Here is an 18,830-nt window from a genome sequence, read left to right on the forward strand (position 1 = left end):
AAAAAAGATCCGCTCCATTTTAGCCTGCTTAGGAAAATGTAAGTAAAGCAAATGTGTTCATTTTTTTATCTTCAAATTATTTCCATAAGTAGTCAAGATTATAAACCTTTATATCTTGATCATTTCTCCCGAATCACACAACTCTTTGAAGATATCAATTAAAATTTCATAATATCTCTTGTGCTCTGAGAAATAGTGTCACCACATTTATTTTGTATGGCCATTGATTAAGGTGCTCTTTTCTTAGAATTATGTGGGAGTTTATGAATCAGTAATGAACGGTCTATAGGAACAGAAAATGTTAGCTGGGGTACAAGATTATGTTTAGAGGTATCTTCATTTGAAAACACCAACTTTCCCACTGGGATAGAGTCTATTCTTGAAAGTATTTCAAGTGGATTATTTTATAGTGTTGATGCAAGGATTTAAAGCTGTTCTGGTTAATACTTAACACTTTTCAACCATCAGCTTTACCCCCTTCTCTCTTTTCCAAGTTGGTTACCTGTACTTATAGAAAATAACATTCTCAAGGACCCAGGGCTGAAAGAGGCACTAGTTCAGTTTTAACTATAATTGTCATTTTGGAAATATAATTTTTTTAACGACAATAAAGTCACAGTAGCTGTAGCTTAACAGTTTGTGAAGAAGTTTCATTTGATCCACTAAATTATGTGTTGTCATGAAGCTACCTGTTTTATCAGGCTCATCAAATAGTATAAAAAAGAGAGTTTGGAGTTTTGTAGGCAAAACTAAGTATATTGGCATCATCTGTTTCAGAAATAAAACAAAAAAGAGCTGAACTTTGCTCAGGGATTGCAATCTGTTTCTATCCAAACTTTGTCCTATATTGCCTTGCTTTTAAAGATTTTATGTAGATGTTATTTCTCATAGTAGATAACAAGTTCCTTAAAAGTGTTTGCCATCTTATCATTTTACATCTCTCAGAGAACTTACCTCTTGCACATGGTAACAAAGAACTTCAGTAAATCATTTTTGAATGATGCAATATTTTTTCTTCATGGAGCTTCCAAATATGTGCACATATTCAAAGGCATTTTGGGAACATATGCTAATGACATAGTTTTCTTATACACATACAAGTCATCTGCAACTATTCAGACTGAAAGAACAGAATTTCAAAAATTACTGAGTAGTTAGAGGGTAATCAAGTTACACTGTATCTTAACAAAACAATTACAATTTCATTTGCTTATAGTTAGAGACTTGATTTTTAAAAAGGCATTTTTAGAAATTAATGTTAATGATACTATGGTTTACTCTACTTTAAAACTTTAACTTAACAATGTATCTGGGTGTAAAACTAAAAGCAAATTCAGTCTTTCAAAAACCTAAAACAGGTCTAATTGGGGAAGTAGCATCAAAAAGGATTTTTCCCAACTGGTTAAACCATGTTTATCACACAAAGCACCAGAGGAAGCCTGCAATGCATAGATTCTGCCCCACTTTAACTATGGGAAAGCCATCTGAGTCAATGTTCAAACAAAATGTTTTAAGATAAACTGTAACACTTTAGGAAATATTTAACTAGGTGAGTTATACTAAATAACAACAAAAACAAAAACAACAAAATACTTTCACTGTAACTTTGCTGAAATGAATGGATTCCCTCTTAGGATGAAAAAAAAAAGATTCCAAGATTCCTAGCCTCAGTTGAGAAATTTAATTAGGAAATTGATGTGCTAGCAGTCTTCTTATCAACAATGGCTTGAATATCATATTTATCTCAATGTTATAGTTATATTTGAGTTTAAAAATAGAGATTGGAGCTACCTTAAAATGACTGTGCTATATATACAATTTAGCTCATTAGACTGACACTGGGGTTTTCTTTGAGACAGAATTCTATCTAAGCTGGCAATTTAGATGCCAAGTTTTAACCAGATACAATTTAGACAGTTGTGAAATAGCTCAGAGGGGGGAAAAAAAGAAACACTGATAATGAAAATGCTGACAAAGTTAAACCACAGAAAGCTGCTCAATGCCACCCACTAAAAGGTAAACTTCCAAGTATGGAAAGACTAATTTCATAATGTAAATGACTGTAATGAGAGATTCACTTAATATTCAGAAATCTGCTGCATTCAATCTGAATGTTGTTTGCAAATAAATTGTTAGTGCATTGGAGAAACCGTTTCAAGATTAAAATATTTGAAAAGCCCTTGATCTAGTTCTTGGTGTGTTCTCTGGAATAATTTCCAGATTTTATTTTATAAATAATGTCTGATTTTCTGTACGATAGAGTTGACTGGTTGCAAAGGGCCTGTTCAGTATTTCTATTTGATTGTGATTTGTTCTCCAATGAGATATTCTTAAACATTAACTTGTGTGGTAAAGGAGCATTACTGAAAATAGTTTTCAAAGCTAATGTAATGCTTTCTACTCATATTATAGGTAGTGTCAATAATGAGAGCAATATTTAATTTCCAGGGTATAGTTATCTTGAAATAAAAGGGATAGAATGATGAGATCAAAGGTGTTCTGGGATATTAATGTGGTTAGTGCTGTCAACAGTTTTGTCAAATGAGAGAGAGAATCCACTCTGCTTTCTTCCAAGATAAAATATTGTTTTTACTATTGTCAGATTTCATGTGTCAGTTCTTCCTACCTAGATTGCATTCAAGCCATCCTAAATTCTTAGTATCAAAGTATATTTTATCCATTTATATAAAATTGTATATAGCAAGTGCACTATAAATCATAAGTGCTGAATAATGTTGTAGGAAGAGTACAGGCTTTCAAGCTATACACAGCAGCATTGAAATTCTAGCTTATATTCTAACTAAATATGTGCTTATGGACAAATCATTTAGCCTCTCCAAGCCTAGTTTCATCTGCAAAATGGGGCTAACAATACCTATGTAGGCTTGTTGTGAGATTACAGAAAACATGTATAAAAATGCCTAACATTGCCGGAACTATCTGAGTCCATAACATGTTTTTCCCTACTCCATTTGAGTGCCTTTGCCTCACGAATATTTTCAGCTTCTTTCTTCCATCTGTTTATCCAGGATCCCCAGCTTAAACAAAACTCCAGTCTCAACACAGCTCAGGCTTCCTGTCCTATCCCTCAAAGTTTTTAGAAAGGAAGTTGGATAAGCACAGTACCTGGAATATTATAGTTGTCTGATAAATATTTCAGATTATTATTATATGTTCATTATATGCACTTTCGTGTGTGTGTAAAGAACTATCAATGTATACACAGAATATGCATAGTGTATTGCTGAAGCAAATATCTTTTCTTTTTGCTAGCCCAACATCATTATTCACATACCTTTCTTTTAACATTACTCTCATTCTCTATGAGGAAACAATTACTCACCAGTTCTCTTAATCCATGGGGTTTGAGTGGAGTTTTTAGTCTCAGATGAAGGAGCATGATCCAGGCTTGACCCGCATCACAGATATTTGTTCACTCACATGAACATGACCAAGGGAAGTAAGAGTGAACTCTAGGATTTTTGCTGGGTCACTTATTTATGTTAGAGTTTGGCTTGTAGAAGTAATCCTGGGATTGTTGCCATGAACTAGGAAGAATCTGCCTGCATGAAGAAACGTCACAGAGAAAAGCACACGAAGCAAGTACATAATAGAAGCTGAGTCAGATATAGGGAGATCAAGTCTTGATGAAAATGTTTAAGGTCCTGGATTTACACCTGCTTATAGCTAGATATTCTTTGATATTTTAGTTTTGTAAATCAAAATATTTTTATTTTTTTATTTCTTAAAAGCTTTTATTTATTTATTTGAGAGTGAGAGAGAGCATGAGAGAGAGAGCACAAGCAGGGTGGAGGGCGAGAGGGAGAAGCAGATCCCTGCTGAGCAGGGAGCCTGATGCGGGACTTGATCCCAAGATCCTGGGATCATGACCTGAGCTGAAGATAGAGGCTTAACTGACTGAGCCACCCAGACACCCTCAAAATACTTTAAAATATGTTAGTATCACCATCATCATTCATTATTCAAGCTAATTTCAGATGGGTCTCTATTATTTGCAATCAAGAGTCCTACCACACTTGTTTTTTCCACAGAAATACTACCCTGAATATGGACAGAAGCATAATTGCTAACTAGAATTCTTTTCAAATCCCCAATAAACACTGAATGGACACTTTCTAAAGTGTCATCAATAACAATAATAATAGACATTTAATGGACATTTTCTGAAGTGTTATCAACAAAAACAGTAATAGTGTAAAAAACACATTTATTTATTTTTTAAGATTTTATTTATTTATTTGACAGAGAGAGAGACAGCCAGTGAGAGAGGGAACAAAAGCAGGGGGAGTGGGAGAGGAAGAAGCAGGCTTCCCAGTGGAGAAGCCTGATGTGGGGCTCAATCCCAGAATGCCAGGATCATGCCCTGAGCCGAAGGCAGAAGCTTAATGACTGAGCCACCCAGGCACCCCAACAAACACATGTTTAAAGCGTACATACACACCACTAAAAATCAACATGATTCACCATCATTTCTGAAAATCTCATTTTAAAAATTTCACTACTGAACATTTAAAGGGAGAGAAAATAGCTCTATAATAGTTTTGACTGGATCATTTGTTCCTGGTCTGCTTTGAAATTGTGACACTAAATATTTGAGTTCATGACTTCCAATAATTATTATGTTTGGCATATTTTTTTAATTTGAAATGAATTAAAAATAATTTTGTTTTGAGAATTATTTGACAGCCCTTGATGTTCTTGGAGACAACTTGAATTGTTACACAACCAGGATTAGCAATCATGGCCTTAGGTTCTCTTTACACAATGAAAATTCAACTGGCAAAAACAAAACAAAACAAAACCTGTAGATGTTTTTTGGGCTATAAAAACATGTATCATTTCTTGGGATTTTTTGCCACTGAATATACTGGATGTTTGATAGAGCTGACTAACCTAACCTATGGTTTTAGAATAATGTAGTCATGCCTTAGTTAAATTCATCATAAGGAAGAGCATGTTTTTTCTTATTCATTTAGGAATAAGGAATAAGGAACCAAGTTCATAGAAGCCAAGTTTAAAGGCTCTAATCATTCCCAGCTGGTTCTCCAGACTGGAAGATGCCACAGAGCACAGATTTACACCATCCTGCTGAAATGAGAATTCTCTTCTAGTTCAAATACCTCATTGGATTGCATGTGTGCAATTGCTACTTTCTGTTCTGTTTTGTTTTTATTTTTACAGAATACGTTATTGGAATGGGTACTGGGAATGGGATTTGATGTTGTAAACACTAATTTGGTGGAATTACCTTCATATATTCAAAGTGAGATATTGTAACTCTTATATTGAATCAAAATTCTTAATAGCAGGGGTGCCTGGGTGGCTCAGTTGGTTAAGTATCTGACTCTTGATTTCAGCTTAGGTCATGACCCTGAGGTAGTGAGATGAAGCCCTGTGTTGGACTCCATGCTGAGTGGGAAGTCTGCTTCTCTCCCTCTTCATCTCCCTCTGATCCCCCCCCCAATCTCTGTCTCTCTCTCTCTCAAATAAACAAATAAATAAATATTTTTAAAAATTCTTAACAGCAAGTTGACAAGAGAAGAAAAAAAAACATTTTGAATTTAGTTTCTATGATGAGAAAAGCATTGTGCTTACAATTTTCTTTTGCTGTTCACCACAACCTTGAAAGTATCATCATACCGATTTTTTTATTCTGAAAAATTGTGCATAAAAATTGTATTTCAAGATCTGAAAAAGGCACATACTTATTCAACATCTGACAGACAAAATAAAAATTTAATTAATAAGTTGATTTATGAAAAAAATTATCATACGCTCTCTAATTTTGGAATTTTCAAAGATATATCGTTTTATTAAGTTTTTTTAAATTTTAATTCCAGTATACATAACATACAGTGTTACATTAGTTTCAGGTGTACAGTATAGTGATTCAACAATTCCATATATTACTAAGTGCTCATCATGATGAATGTACTCTTTAATCCCAATCACCTACTTCACATATGACCCCACCCACCTCTACTTTGGTAACCATCAGTTTGTTCTCTATACTTAAGAGTGCTTTTGTGGTTTGTTTCTCTCTCTCTCTCTTTCTCTCTCATCTTTTTCATTGTGTTTTTTCTTATTTTCCACATATGAGTGGAATCATATGGTATTTGTCTTTTCCTGACCAAAATATTTCCCTTAGCATTATACTCACAAGCTTTACATGAGTTCTTGAAAATGACAAGATTTCATTCTTATTTATGGCTGAATAATATTTCATTGTATATCTATACCACATGTTCTTTATCCATTCATCTATCAATGGACATGGTTGCTATTGTAAATAATGCTGCTATAAACATAGGGATGCATGTATTCCTTGAGTTAGTGTTTTTGTTTTTTTGGTTAAATACCCAGTAGTGTGATTCCCGGATTTGTGTAATTCTATTTTTAATTTTTTTTTGTTTCAAGTTTTTATTTAAATTCCAGTTACTGAATGTATAGCGTAATATTAGTTTCAGAAGTAGAATATAGTGATTCATCACTTACATATAACACCCAGTGCTCATCACAAGTGCCCTCCATAATATCCATCACGCATTTAACCCATTCCCCCACTCACCTCCCTTCCAGCAACCCTCAGTTTGTTCTCTGTAGTTAAGGGTCTGTTTTATACTTTGCATCATCTTTTATTTGCCTCTATATCTGTTTTCATTTCTTAAATTCCACCTTTGAGTGAAATCATATGGTATTTGTCTTTCTCTTAGCATAATACACTCTAGCTCCACTCACATCATTGCAAATGGAAAAATTTCATTCTTTTTATGGCTGAGTAATAGTCCATTTTATATACATACCACAACTTCTTTATCCATTCATCCTCGATGGACATTTGGGCTCTTTACATAATTTGGCTGTTATTGATAATGCTGCTAGAAACATTAAGGTGCATGTGTCCCTTTGAATTAGTATTTTTGTATCCTTTGGGTAAATACCTAGTAGTGCAATTGCTGGATTGTAGGGTAGTTCTGTTTTTAAATTTTTGAGGAACCTCCATACAGTTTTCCAGAGTGGCTGCACCAGTTTGGATCCCACCAATGCTATAAGAGGCCTCCCATTACTCTGCATCTTGCTAACATCTGTTGTTTCTGTGTTGTTAATTTTACCCTTATGACAGCTGTGAGGTGGTATCTCATCATGGTTTTGATTTGCATTTCCCTGATGAGTGATGTTGAGCATTTATTCATGTGTTTATTAGCCATCAGCATGCCTTCTTTGGAAAAATATCTATTCATGTGTTCTTCCCTTTTCCTAACTGAATTAATTGGTTTTGGGGTGTTGAGTTGATAAGTTCTCTACCAAAGAGAAAATCTCTATCTAGATTTTGAATACTAACCCTTTATCAGATTTGTCATTTGCTGATGTCTTTTCCCATTTCCAGGGTTGCCTTTTAGTTTTGTTGATTGTTTCCTTTATTGTGCAGAAGATTTTTATCTTGATGAAATCCCATTAGTTCATTTTTGCTTTTGTTTCCCTTGTCTCCAGAGATCTATCTAGTAAGAAGTTGCTATGGCTGATGTCAGAGTTTGCTCCTGTGATCTTCTCTAGGATTTTGATGGTTTCCTGTCTCAGATTTAGGTCTTCCATCCATTTTAAATTTACTTTTGTATATGGTGCAATGAAATGGTACAGTTTCATTCTTCTGTGTGTTGCTGCCCAGATTTCCCATTAGCATTTGTTGAAGAGATTTTTTTTCCCCATTGGATATTCTTTCCTACTTTGTAGAAGATTAGTAGACCATATAGTTGTGGGTCCATTTCTGGGTTTTCTATTCTGTTCCATTGATCTATGTGTCTGTTTTTGTGCCAGTACCATACTTTCTTGATGCTACATCTTTGTAATATGTCCAAAATTGTGATACCTCCAGTTTTGCTTTTCTGTTTCAAGATTACATTGGCTATTCAGGTTCTTTTGTAGTACCATACAAATTTTAGGATGGTTTGTTCTAGTTCTGTGAAAAATGCTGGTGGTATTTTGATAGGGGTGAGATTAAATATGTAGATTGCTTTTAGTAGTATAGACATTTTAACAGTATTTCGTCTTCTAATCCATGATCATGGGATGTTTTTCCATTTCTTTGTGTCATTTCAATTTCTTTCATCAGCATCTCATACTGTTCGGAATACAGATCTTTTACATCTTTGGTTAGGTTTATTCCTGGCTATCTTATGGTTTTGGTGCAATTATATATGGGATTGATTCCTTCATCTCTCTTTCTGCTGCTTCATTATTTTTGTATAAAAATGCAACTAATTTCTGTATGTTGATTTTGTGTCCCCCGCTTTACTGAATTTTTATATGAGATCAAGAAAATTTTTGGTGGAAACTTTTATGCTTTTATATATACAGTATCATGTCATCTACAAATTGTGAAAGTTTGACTTCTTTCTTGCCTGTTTGGATTCCTTTTATGTCTTTTTGTTGCCTGATTGCTGAGTCTAGGTCTTCTAGTACTACATTAAATAACAGTGGTGATAGTGGACATTCTCTTGTTCTGACCTTAGAGGAAAAGCTCTGCTTTTCCCCATTGAAGATGGTATTAGCTGTGGGTCTTTTGTATATGGCCTTGATGATGTTGAAGTATGTTCCCCCAACCCTACTTTGCTGAGGTTTTTTGTTTGTTTGTTTGTTTTTAATCAAGAATAATTGCTGTACTTTGTCAAATGCTTTTTTTTTTGCATCTACTGAGAGGATCATGTGCTTCTTTTCCTTTCTTTTATTAATGTGGTTTATCATGTTGATTGATTTGTGAATATTGAACCAACTCTTGTAGCCCAGGAATAAATCTGACTGGATTGTAGTGAATGATTCTTTTATTGTGCTGTTGGATTCGATATGCTAATCTTTTATTGAGAATTTTTGCATTCATGTTCATCAGGGATATTGACCTATAATTCCCTTTTTTATGGGGTCTTTGGTTTTGGAATCAAGATAATGGCCCTCCTCAGATTGAGTTTGAAGGTTATCCATCCGTTTCTATTTTTTGGAACAGTTTAAGAATAGGTATTAACTCTTCTTTAAATGTTTGGTAGAATTCCTCTGGAAAGCCATCTGGCCCTGGACTTTTGTTTGTTGGGAGATTTTCCATCACTGACTTAATTTCTTTGCTTGTTATGGGTCTGTTCAAGTTTTTTATTTCTTCCTGTTTCAGTTTTTGTAGCTTATATGTTTCTCGGAATTTATCCATTTCTTCCAGGTTGCCCAATTTGTTGGCATAGAATTTCTCATAATATTCTCTTATGATTGTATTTCCATGGTGTTGGTTGTGATCTCTCCTCTGTAATTCATGATTTTATTTACTTGGGTTCTTTCTCTTTTCTTTTTGATAACTCTGACTAGGGGTTTATCAATTTTATTAATTCTTAAAAAGAACCTGCTCCTGGTTTCATTGATGTACTGTTTTTTGTTTGTTTCTAATTCATTAATTTCTGTTCTATTCTTTATTATTTCCCTTCTTCTTCATTTGTTTTTCTTTTTCTAGCTCCTTTAGAGGTTAGGTTGCATATTTGATATTTTTCTTGCTTCTTGAGGTGGACCCATATTGTTATATACTTCCCTCTCATGACCACTTTTGCTGCATCACAAAGGTGGTGTTTTCATTATCATTTGTGTGTGTACACATATATATTTCTTCTTTAATTTCCTGGTTGACCCATTCATTCTTTAGTAGGATATTCTTTAACTTCCATGTATTTTGGTCTTTCCAAGTTTTTTTTTATGGCTAATTTCAAATTTCACAGCATTGTGGTCAGATAATATGCACGGTATGATCTGTCCTTTTGTACTTGTTGAGGCCTAATTTGTGACCTAGTATGTGATCTATTCTGGAGAATGTGCCATGTGTACTTAAAAATAATCTGTATTCTGCTACTTTAGGATAAGATGTTCTGAATATATCTGTTAAGTCCATCTGGTCCAGTGTGTCACTCAAAGCCCTTGTTTCCTTGTTTATTTTCTGCTTACATGACCTGTCCATTTATGTAAGTGGGGTATTAAAGTCACCTGCTCTTATTGTATTATTATCAATGATTCCTTTATGCTTGTTATTAATTGATTTATGTACTTGGTGCTTCCAAGTTGGGGGAGTAAATATTTATATTTGTTAGATATTCTTGTTGGCTAGACCCCTTTAGTATGATATACTGCCCTTCTTTATCTTGTTACAGTCTTTGCTTTAAGATCTAGTTTGTCTGATTTAAGTATTGCTATTCTGGCTTCCCTTTGATGTCCATTGGCACAGTAAAGTTTCTCCATTGCCTCACTTTCCATCTTCAGGTGTCTTTAGGTCTAAAATGAATTTCTTGTTGGCAGCATATAGCTGGGTCTTGTTTTTTTTTTTTTAAAGATTTTATTTATTAATTTGACATAGAGAGACAGTCAGCAAGAGAGGGAACACAAGCAGGGGGAGTGGGAGAGGAAGAAGCAGGCTCATAGCAGAGGAGATTGATGTGGGGCTTGATCCCAGAATGCTGGGATCACGCCCTGAGCCGAAGGCAGATGCTTAACGACTGCACCACCCAGGCACACCATGGATCTTGTTCTTTTTATCCAAGACACCCTATGTCTTTCAGTTGGAGCATTTGGTCCATTTATATTCAGAGTAATTATTGATAGATATAAATTTAGTGCCATTTTGTAACTTGCTTTATCATTGTTTCTGGAGATATTCTCTGTTCCTTTCTAGCCTTCATTACTTTTTATCTGCCTTTCCCACTCAATATTTCTTGAAGAGTGGGTTTAGGGGTCATGACCTCCTTCATTTTTGTTTGTCTGGGAAACTCTTTATCTCACCTTCTATTCTGAATGACAGCCATGCTGGATAGAGTATTCTTGGCTGGAGACTTTTCCCATTCAGCACATTGAATATATCATGACATTATCTTCTGGCCTGCCAAGTTTCTGTGGAGAGGTCTGCTGCCTAACTTATTTGTCTTCCATTGTAATTTAGGGACTTCTTTTGTCTTGCTGCTTTTAGGATTTATTCTTTATCTCTATATTTTGCAAATTTAGCTACAATATGTCTTGTTCTTGGCCTGCTTTTGGTGATTTTGATGGGAATTCTTTATGCCTTGTGGATTTGGATGTCTGTTTCCTTTCCCAGATTAAGGTAGTATTCGGGTGTAATTTCCTCCAATAAACCTTCTGCCCCCTTTTCCTTCTCTTCTTCTGGGACTTCTGTGATATATGGTTATTGCATTTTATGGAGTCACTGATTTACCTAAGTCTACATTCCTGATCCCCCAATATTTTTCTTTCCCTCCTTTTTTCAGCTTCATTATTTTCCATAGTTTTATCTTCTATATCACTTATTAATTCTCTTGTTTCTTCCATCCCTGTGTCATTATATACCATTTGCTCCTGCATTTTTCATTTCAGCCTGACTAGTTTTTAGGTCTTTTATCTCTGTGGTAAGGGACTCCCTGGTACCTATGCTTTTCTCAAGCCCAGCTAGTATCCTCTTGATTGTTGCTTTAAATTCTGGATTAGGCATATTACCTATATCTCTTCAATTAGATCCCTGATCGAGACCTATCCTTGTTCTTTCTTTTGGGATGAATTCCTCTGTCTTGGCATTTTTTCTAGGTCTCTGTCTTCTTCTATGTATCAGGAAAGCCTGTTATGTTTCCTGTTCCTGAGAGTGATGGCTTTATAAAGAAAAGATCATATATTATCCAGAGCCTAATATTTCAGGAATTGTCTCTGGTGTATGCTGTGTGCACTCTGCTGCTCTATTTTGGCTGCTCTTTCCCTTAGGTCAGTCCTCTGCAGAGTTTTTCCTAACCTGTAGTGTGGAGTGTTTAGATCTTGGCCAGAGGGCAGCTGGTTTTCACTAGGTGTGCTCTGGTCTGCTTGTTAAAGGAGACCCAATGCTGTTTCCACTAGAACTGAAGCTTTGCAGTAATCTATGGTTGCTAGATGGGTGTGTGAGGGGGAGGGAGGCTGTGCTGGTCTTCTGGGGAGGGGCCTGCTGCACTGATTCTGAGGCACACTTGCCCCAGAAAATCAGCACCTGCAGAACACAGTGAGCAGGGTTTGGTGTAAGCAGTTGAAGCTGCCAGTGTTGTGTTGTGCTGGTTACTGATATTAGTTTATGCTGAAGAGTAGGGAGAGAAATGGCCCCAGCCAGGTCCCTTGTTGTTCAAGAGGGGAATTCATGCCCACCGTTGTCTGGAAAGCCCCCCCCAAGAGAACAAACAATCTCCTTTCCTGTATCCCAGGCATCCCTCAGATCCCTGCCTTCACCCTGTGTCTGCACTGTCTTCCTGCCCAGCAGCACTGTGCAACTCTCTTCCCTCCCAGGCAGTCCAGCTGAGCTTTAAACTCCAAACTTAAAATAAAAAACAACCCCCCAAGAAAAAAATTCCCCCAAAACCCACCAAAACCTCTAAATTTTAGGGACTTGGTATTGTGCAGATCCATGCTGCTCCTTTGTGGGGTGGGTCTCATCATGCTGGGACTGATGAAGGTTTGTCCCAGAAGGGCAGTTGCACCAAAGCACAGGGATGTGGAGTTTGGAGTAAAGTGCAGCAAAGAGTTGGCTTCCAGGTTAGCTGCCCTCAGTAGGTGTCTCTGTACCTCTGTTGAAGAGTGGGAAAGGGTAATGGCATGTGCCAGCTCTTTTGTCCCCAGAGAGGCAGTGCCACCTGTCTCAGATTTGGTCCAAGAAGGCAGAACCATCCCTCCCAGTGTGTCCAGGGGATTCTCAGATTGTGCCATCTGCTCCCAGGCTATCTGTCCTCCCCCACAGTAGCACTGCACAAACTTCAGTGTTTGAGCCTCACTGGTTGTAAAAACTCACTAAAATCAGTCTCTCTTGTTTTCCCAGTCAATGGCTTTGGGGAAGTGTTTTCCTTGTGGGATCCCCTCTGTGCTCCTCTCTCTCTCTCTCTCTCTGTCCTCTTTTTATGAAAAGGACTTCCTCCCCTCCACAGCACCAGCAATCCACTTCTCCCCCAAATCACATCTCCGCACCTCCCACCTTCCATGATATGGCCTCTTATCTCCCTCTAGCTGTGCAGTTTGTTGTATCAGTCCTCAGATAGATTTCTTGGGTATTCAGAATGATTTGATATTTAACTAGTTGTGTTCAAGGGATGAAGCAAGCCTAGGGTCCTCCTACTACTCCACTTTCTTAGCTCCTTTACCAACACTTCTATTTTAATGCTCTATTTTTAATTTTTTGAGGAAACTCTATACTGTTTTCCACAGTACCTGTAGCCGTTTACATTCCTATTTATGGTGCACAAGGTTCCATTTTTCTCCATATCCTTGCCAACACCTGTTGTTTCTTGTGTTGTTGATTTTAGCCATTCTGACAGGTGTGAAGTGGTATTTCATTGTAGTTATGATTTGCATTTCCCTGATGGTGAATGATGGTGGGTATCTTTTCATGTGTCCATTCACCTTTTGGATGTCTTCTTTGGGGAAAAAATGTCTTTTATGTCTTGTAACCAATTTTTATTGGATTATTTGTTTTTTGAGTGCTGACTTGTATAAATTCTTTATATATTTTGGATATGTGTCTTTTTTGGTTATGTCATTTACAAATATCTTCCCCCATTCTGTAGGTTGCCTTTTAGTTTTGCTGATTGTTTCCTTTGCTGTGAAGAAGTTTTCATTTTAATATAGCCTCAATAGTTTATTTTTCCTTTTATTTCCCTTGACTCAGAAGACATATCTAGAAAAATGTTCCTATGGCCAATGTCAGAGAAATATTCTTCCTGTGCTCTCTTCTGGGTTTTTTGTGGTTTCAGGTCTTACATTTAGGGCTTTCACCCACTTTGATTTTATTTTTGTGTATGGTGTAAGAAAGTGGTCCAGTTTCATTCTTCTACATGCTGCTGTCCAGTTTTCCCAATACCATTTGTTGAAGAAACTGTCTTTTCCCAGTTACGTATTCTTTACTACTTTGTTGAACATTGATTGACCATGTAATTGTGGGTTTAATTTGTGGTTTTCTATTCTGTTCCATTGATCTATGTATCTATTTTTGTGACACTACCATACTGTGCTGATTACTTCAGTTTTGTAATGTAATTTATAATTCCTCCAGTTTTGTTTTGCATTTTCAAGACTGCTTTGTCTATTTGAGGTCTTTTGTGGTTCCATATACATTTTAGAATTGTTTGTTCTAGCTCTGTGAAAGTTGCTGTTAGCATTAATGTAGGGATTTCATTAAATGTTTGGGTTCTATAGAAATTTAACAATGTTTGTTCTTCCAACTCATGAGCATTGAATGTCTTTACACTTTTTTGTGTTGTCTTGAATCTCTTTCATTAATGTTTTATAGCTTTCAGAGTTTTTTTTTCACCTACTTGGTTAAATATATTCCTAGATATTTTATTATATTTGGTACAAGTATAGATGGGATTGTTTTCTTAATTTCACTTTCTGTTTTTTTCATTATTAGTGTATAGCAATCCAACAGATTTCTATACTTTGATTTTGTATCCTGAAATGTTACTGAATGCAGTTATCAATTCTAGTAGTTTTTTTGTGAAGTCTTTAAGGTTTTCCATATATAGTACCAAGTCATCTGCAAATAGTGAAAATTTTACTTCTTCCTTACTAATTTGGATGCCTTTTATTTCTTTTTGTTGTTGAATAGCTGTGGCTAAGACTTCTAGTACTATGTTGAATAGAAGAGGGGAAAGTTGACATCTTTGTCTTGTTCCTGAACTTATGGTAAAAGCACTTAGGTTTTTCCCATTGAATATGATGTTTGTTGTGGGTTTTCCATAGATGGCCTTCATTATGTTAAGGTATGTTCCCTCTAGACCTACTTTGTTGAGGGTTTTTATCATGAATGGATATTGTACTTCATCAAATGCTTTTTCTTTTCTAATGAAATGGTCATACCATTTTTATCCTTTCTCTTATTGAAGAGATGTATCACCCTGATTGATTTGCAGCTATTGAACCACATTTGCAACCTGGGAATAAATCACACTTGATCATGGTAAATGCTTTTTTTAAACGTATTGTAAGATTTGGTTTGACAGTATTTTGTTGAGGATTTTTGCATCTATGTTCATTGGAGATACTGCCTGTAGTTCTCTCTCTCTCTCTCTCTGGAGTCTTTATCTGGTTTTGGTATCAGGGTGATAATGACCTCACAGAATGATTTTGGAAGTTTCCTTCCTCTTCTATTTTTTCGGAATAGTTTAAGAGGAATAGGTATTAACCCTTCTTTAAATGTTTGGTGGAATTTGCTTGTGATTCCATCTGGTCCTACGCTTTTGTTTTTTGGGAACTTCTTGATTACTGATTCAATTTCATTGCTGGTAATTGGTCTGTTCAAATTTTGTATTTCTTTCCTGCTTCAGTTTTGGTAGTTCATATGTTTCTAGGAATTTTCCATTTCTTCTAGGTTGTCTAATTTGTTGGCATATTATTTTAATAATACTCTCTTACAATTTTTGTATTTCTTTTGTGCTGGTTGTTGTCTCTCCCCTTTCGTTCAAGATTTTGTTTATTTTGGTTCTCTTTCTCTCTCTCTCTCCTTTTTTTTTTTTTTTTTTTTTGGGGAGTCTGGGTAAAGTTTTATCCATTTTGCTCATCTGTTTAAAGGACCAGCTCCTGGTTTCATTGATCTGTTCTACTATTACTATTTTTTTCTTTTAGTTTCTATATTATTTGTTTCTGCTTTAATCTTTGTAATTTCCTTCCTTCTGCTGGTTTGGAGTTCTGTTTGTTGTTCTTTTTCTAGCTCCTTTAGATGTAAAGTTAGGTTGTTTATTTGAGATTTTTGTTGCTTCTTGAGTTAGGCCTGTATGGCTATAAACTTCCCTCTCAGAACCGCTTTCCCTGCATCCCAAAGGTTTTAAACCATTGTGTTTTTAATTTGCATTTGTTTCTGTGCAATTTTTAAATTTCTTCTTTGATTCCTTGGTTGACTTATTTGTTGTTTAGCAGCATGTTGTTTGTGGTCTTTCCAGATTTTTTTCTTGTGGTTGACATCTAGTTTTATGTGTTGTGTCCAGAAAATATGCATGGTATGGCTGATCATTTTCAATTTGTTGAGACTTGTTTTTGGCCTAACATGTGATCTATTCTGGAGAATGTTTCATGTGTACTTGGAATGAATGTGTATTCTACCATTTTAAGATGGAATATTCTGACTATATCTGTTAAATTTATGTGGTCCAGTTTATCATACAAATTCACATTTTCCTTGTTGATTTTTTATTTGGATGATCTGTCCATTGATGTAAGTGGGTGTTAGAGTTCCCGGGTATTATTTTATTACTATTGATTACTTACTTCAAATTTGTTATTAACTGTTATATGTATCTGGGTGCTCCCATATTGAGGGCATAATTATTTACAATTGTTAGATATTCTTGTTGGATTGTCCCCTTCATTACGATATAATGACCTTCTTTGTCCTACTTTGGAGAAGATATTTACAAAGGACATACCTGATAATGGTTTAGTACCCAAAATCTATAAAGAACTTATCAAACTCAACACCTCAAAAAGAAATAATACAGTTAATAAATGAGCAGAAGGCATGAATAACCATTTTTCCAAAGAAGACATACAGTTGGCTAACAGACACATGAAAGGATGCTCAACATCACTCATTATCAGGGAAATACAGATCAAAACCATGATGAGATAGCACCTCACACTTGTCAGAATGATTAAAATTCACAACACAGGAAACGACAGATATTGGCAAGGATTGGAGAAAGGAGAACCCTCTTACACTATTGGTGGGAATGCAAACTGGTGCAGCCACTCTGGAAAACAGTATGGAGTTTCCTCAAAAAGTTACAAGTAGAACTACCCTACAGTCCAACAATTTCACTACAAGGTATTTACCTAAAAGTTACAAAAATACTAATTCAAAGGGACACATGCACCTTGATGTTTATAGCAGCACTATCAACAGTAGCCGAATGATGTAAAGAGTCCAAGTGTGTGTGTGTGTGTGTATCTCAGCCATAAAAAATAATGAAATCTTGACATTTCCAAGGACATGCATGGACATAGAGTGTATTATGCTAAGCAAAATAAGCCAGAGAAAGAGAAATACCATATTTTCACTTATATGTGGAATTTAAGAAACAAAACAGATGGATATAATGGAAAGGAAAAAAAAAGAGGGGGAAGCAAACCATAAGAGACTCTCAACTATAGAGAATAATCTGAAGGCTGACAGAGAAGAGGTGGGCAGAGGATGGGCTAAGTGGTTCATGGGTATTACAGAGGGCACTTGTGTTGAGTATTGGCTGTTATATGTAAATGATGAATCACTTAATTCTACTCCTAAAGGCAATATTACACTATATGTTAACTAACTAGAATTTAAAGAAAAATCTGAAAAAAAATGTGATGAGTCTTGTAAGCAGCATATAGAAGGGTCTTTTTCTTTTTTAAATCTACTCTGTCCCCTTATGTTTATGATTGGATCATTTAGCTTATTTACTTTCCAAGTAATTGTTATTATATATGTATTTATTGTCATTTTTATTTGTTTTCTGGTTGTTTATTTCTCTGATCATTTCTTCTCTTGCTCTCTTTCATGGTTTGTTGGCTTTCTTTAGTGATATACTTGTATCCTTTTTTCTTTATTCTTTCCCTATCTATTACTGGTTTTTAAATTTTTTTTTTATTCATTTGAGAGAGAGAGAGAGAGCATAAGAAGGGGGAAGGGTCAGCGGGGAGAGAGAGAAGCAGACTCCATGCTGAGCAGGTAGCCCAACACGGGGCTTGAGCCCAGGACACTGGGATCATGACCTGAGCTCAAGGCAGACACTTAACTGACTGAGCAACCCAGGTGCCCCTCTATTACTGTGGTTTGTGTGTGTGTGTACGTATACAATTAGGTTTGTATATAACATCTTCTGCATATAGCAGTCTATTTTAAGTTGGTTTTCACTTGAGTTGAACCCACTCTTTACTTCTTTCTCCCCAACCAGTTCTAAGTATATGATATCATATTTTGCATTCTTTTATTTTGTGAATCTCTTGACTGATATTTACAAATGCATTTATTTTTGCAGCTTTTTTTGTTGTTGTTTTTTACTTTTCATACTCTTACTTATAGTCCTTCTCTTCCACTCAAAGAGTCTCTTTTACATTTTTATAAGGCTGGTTTAGTGGTTATAAAATGGAAGCAGAGGTGCACATTGGTGAGAAAGAAACTGCTCACTGAAGAAGGTGGTTTATAAAACGGCTACAACAAATGATAAAGCACTTCAGTTCTCCTTAAAGAAGTCATGTGTAAACATCATCACTGATATTGAAGAAGCAAATATGTTCACAACCCGAGGAACAGTGATCCACTTTAACAACCCTAAAGTTCAGACATTCCTGGCAGCGAACACTTTTACCATTACAGGTCATACTGAGACAAATCTTCTGACAGAAATGCTACCCAATATCTTAAACCAAATCGGTGCAGACAGTCTGACTAGTTTAAGAAGACTAGCTGAAGCTCTGCCCAAACAATCTATATGGAAAAGCACCACTAGTTATCAGAGAAGATGACAATGATGAAGTTTCAAATTTTGTGGATAATTTTGATGAAGCATCCAAGAATGAAACAAACTGAATCAATTCAACTTCTGAAGAAGATAATACTTGAAGAAGTTACTAGGAGCTGCTATTTTATATTATGACTGCTTTTTAAACTTTTGTTCATGGGTCTAATAAAATTTACATCTCTAATATTTTAAAGCCCAAGCCCCTTGGATACTGCAGCTCTTTTCAGTTTTTGCTTATACACAATTTATTCTTTGAAGCTAATTAAACTGAAGAAGCCTGGGAATAAAATTTGAAACAAGGCTAGTAAA

General features: G+C 35.6%; 1 pseudogene; it reads left to right on the forward strand.

Moving 5' to 3' along the window:
• Positions 1 to 1,998: 1,998 nt before the first annotated feature.
• On the forward strand, positions 1,999 to 18,589 carry LOC109488516 (annotated as a pseudogene).
• The last annotated feature ends 241 nt before the right edge of the window (positions 18,590 to 18,830 follow it).

Source organism: Ailuropoda melanoleuca, chromosome X, assembly GCF_002007445.2.
Source record: "Ailuropoda melanoleuca isolate Jingjing chromosome X, ASM200744v2, whole genome shotgun sequence".
NCBI lineage: Eukaryota > Metazoa > Chordata > Mammalia > Carnivora > Ursidae > Ailuropoda > Ailuropoda melanoleuca.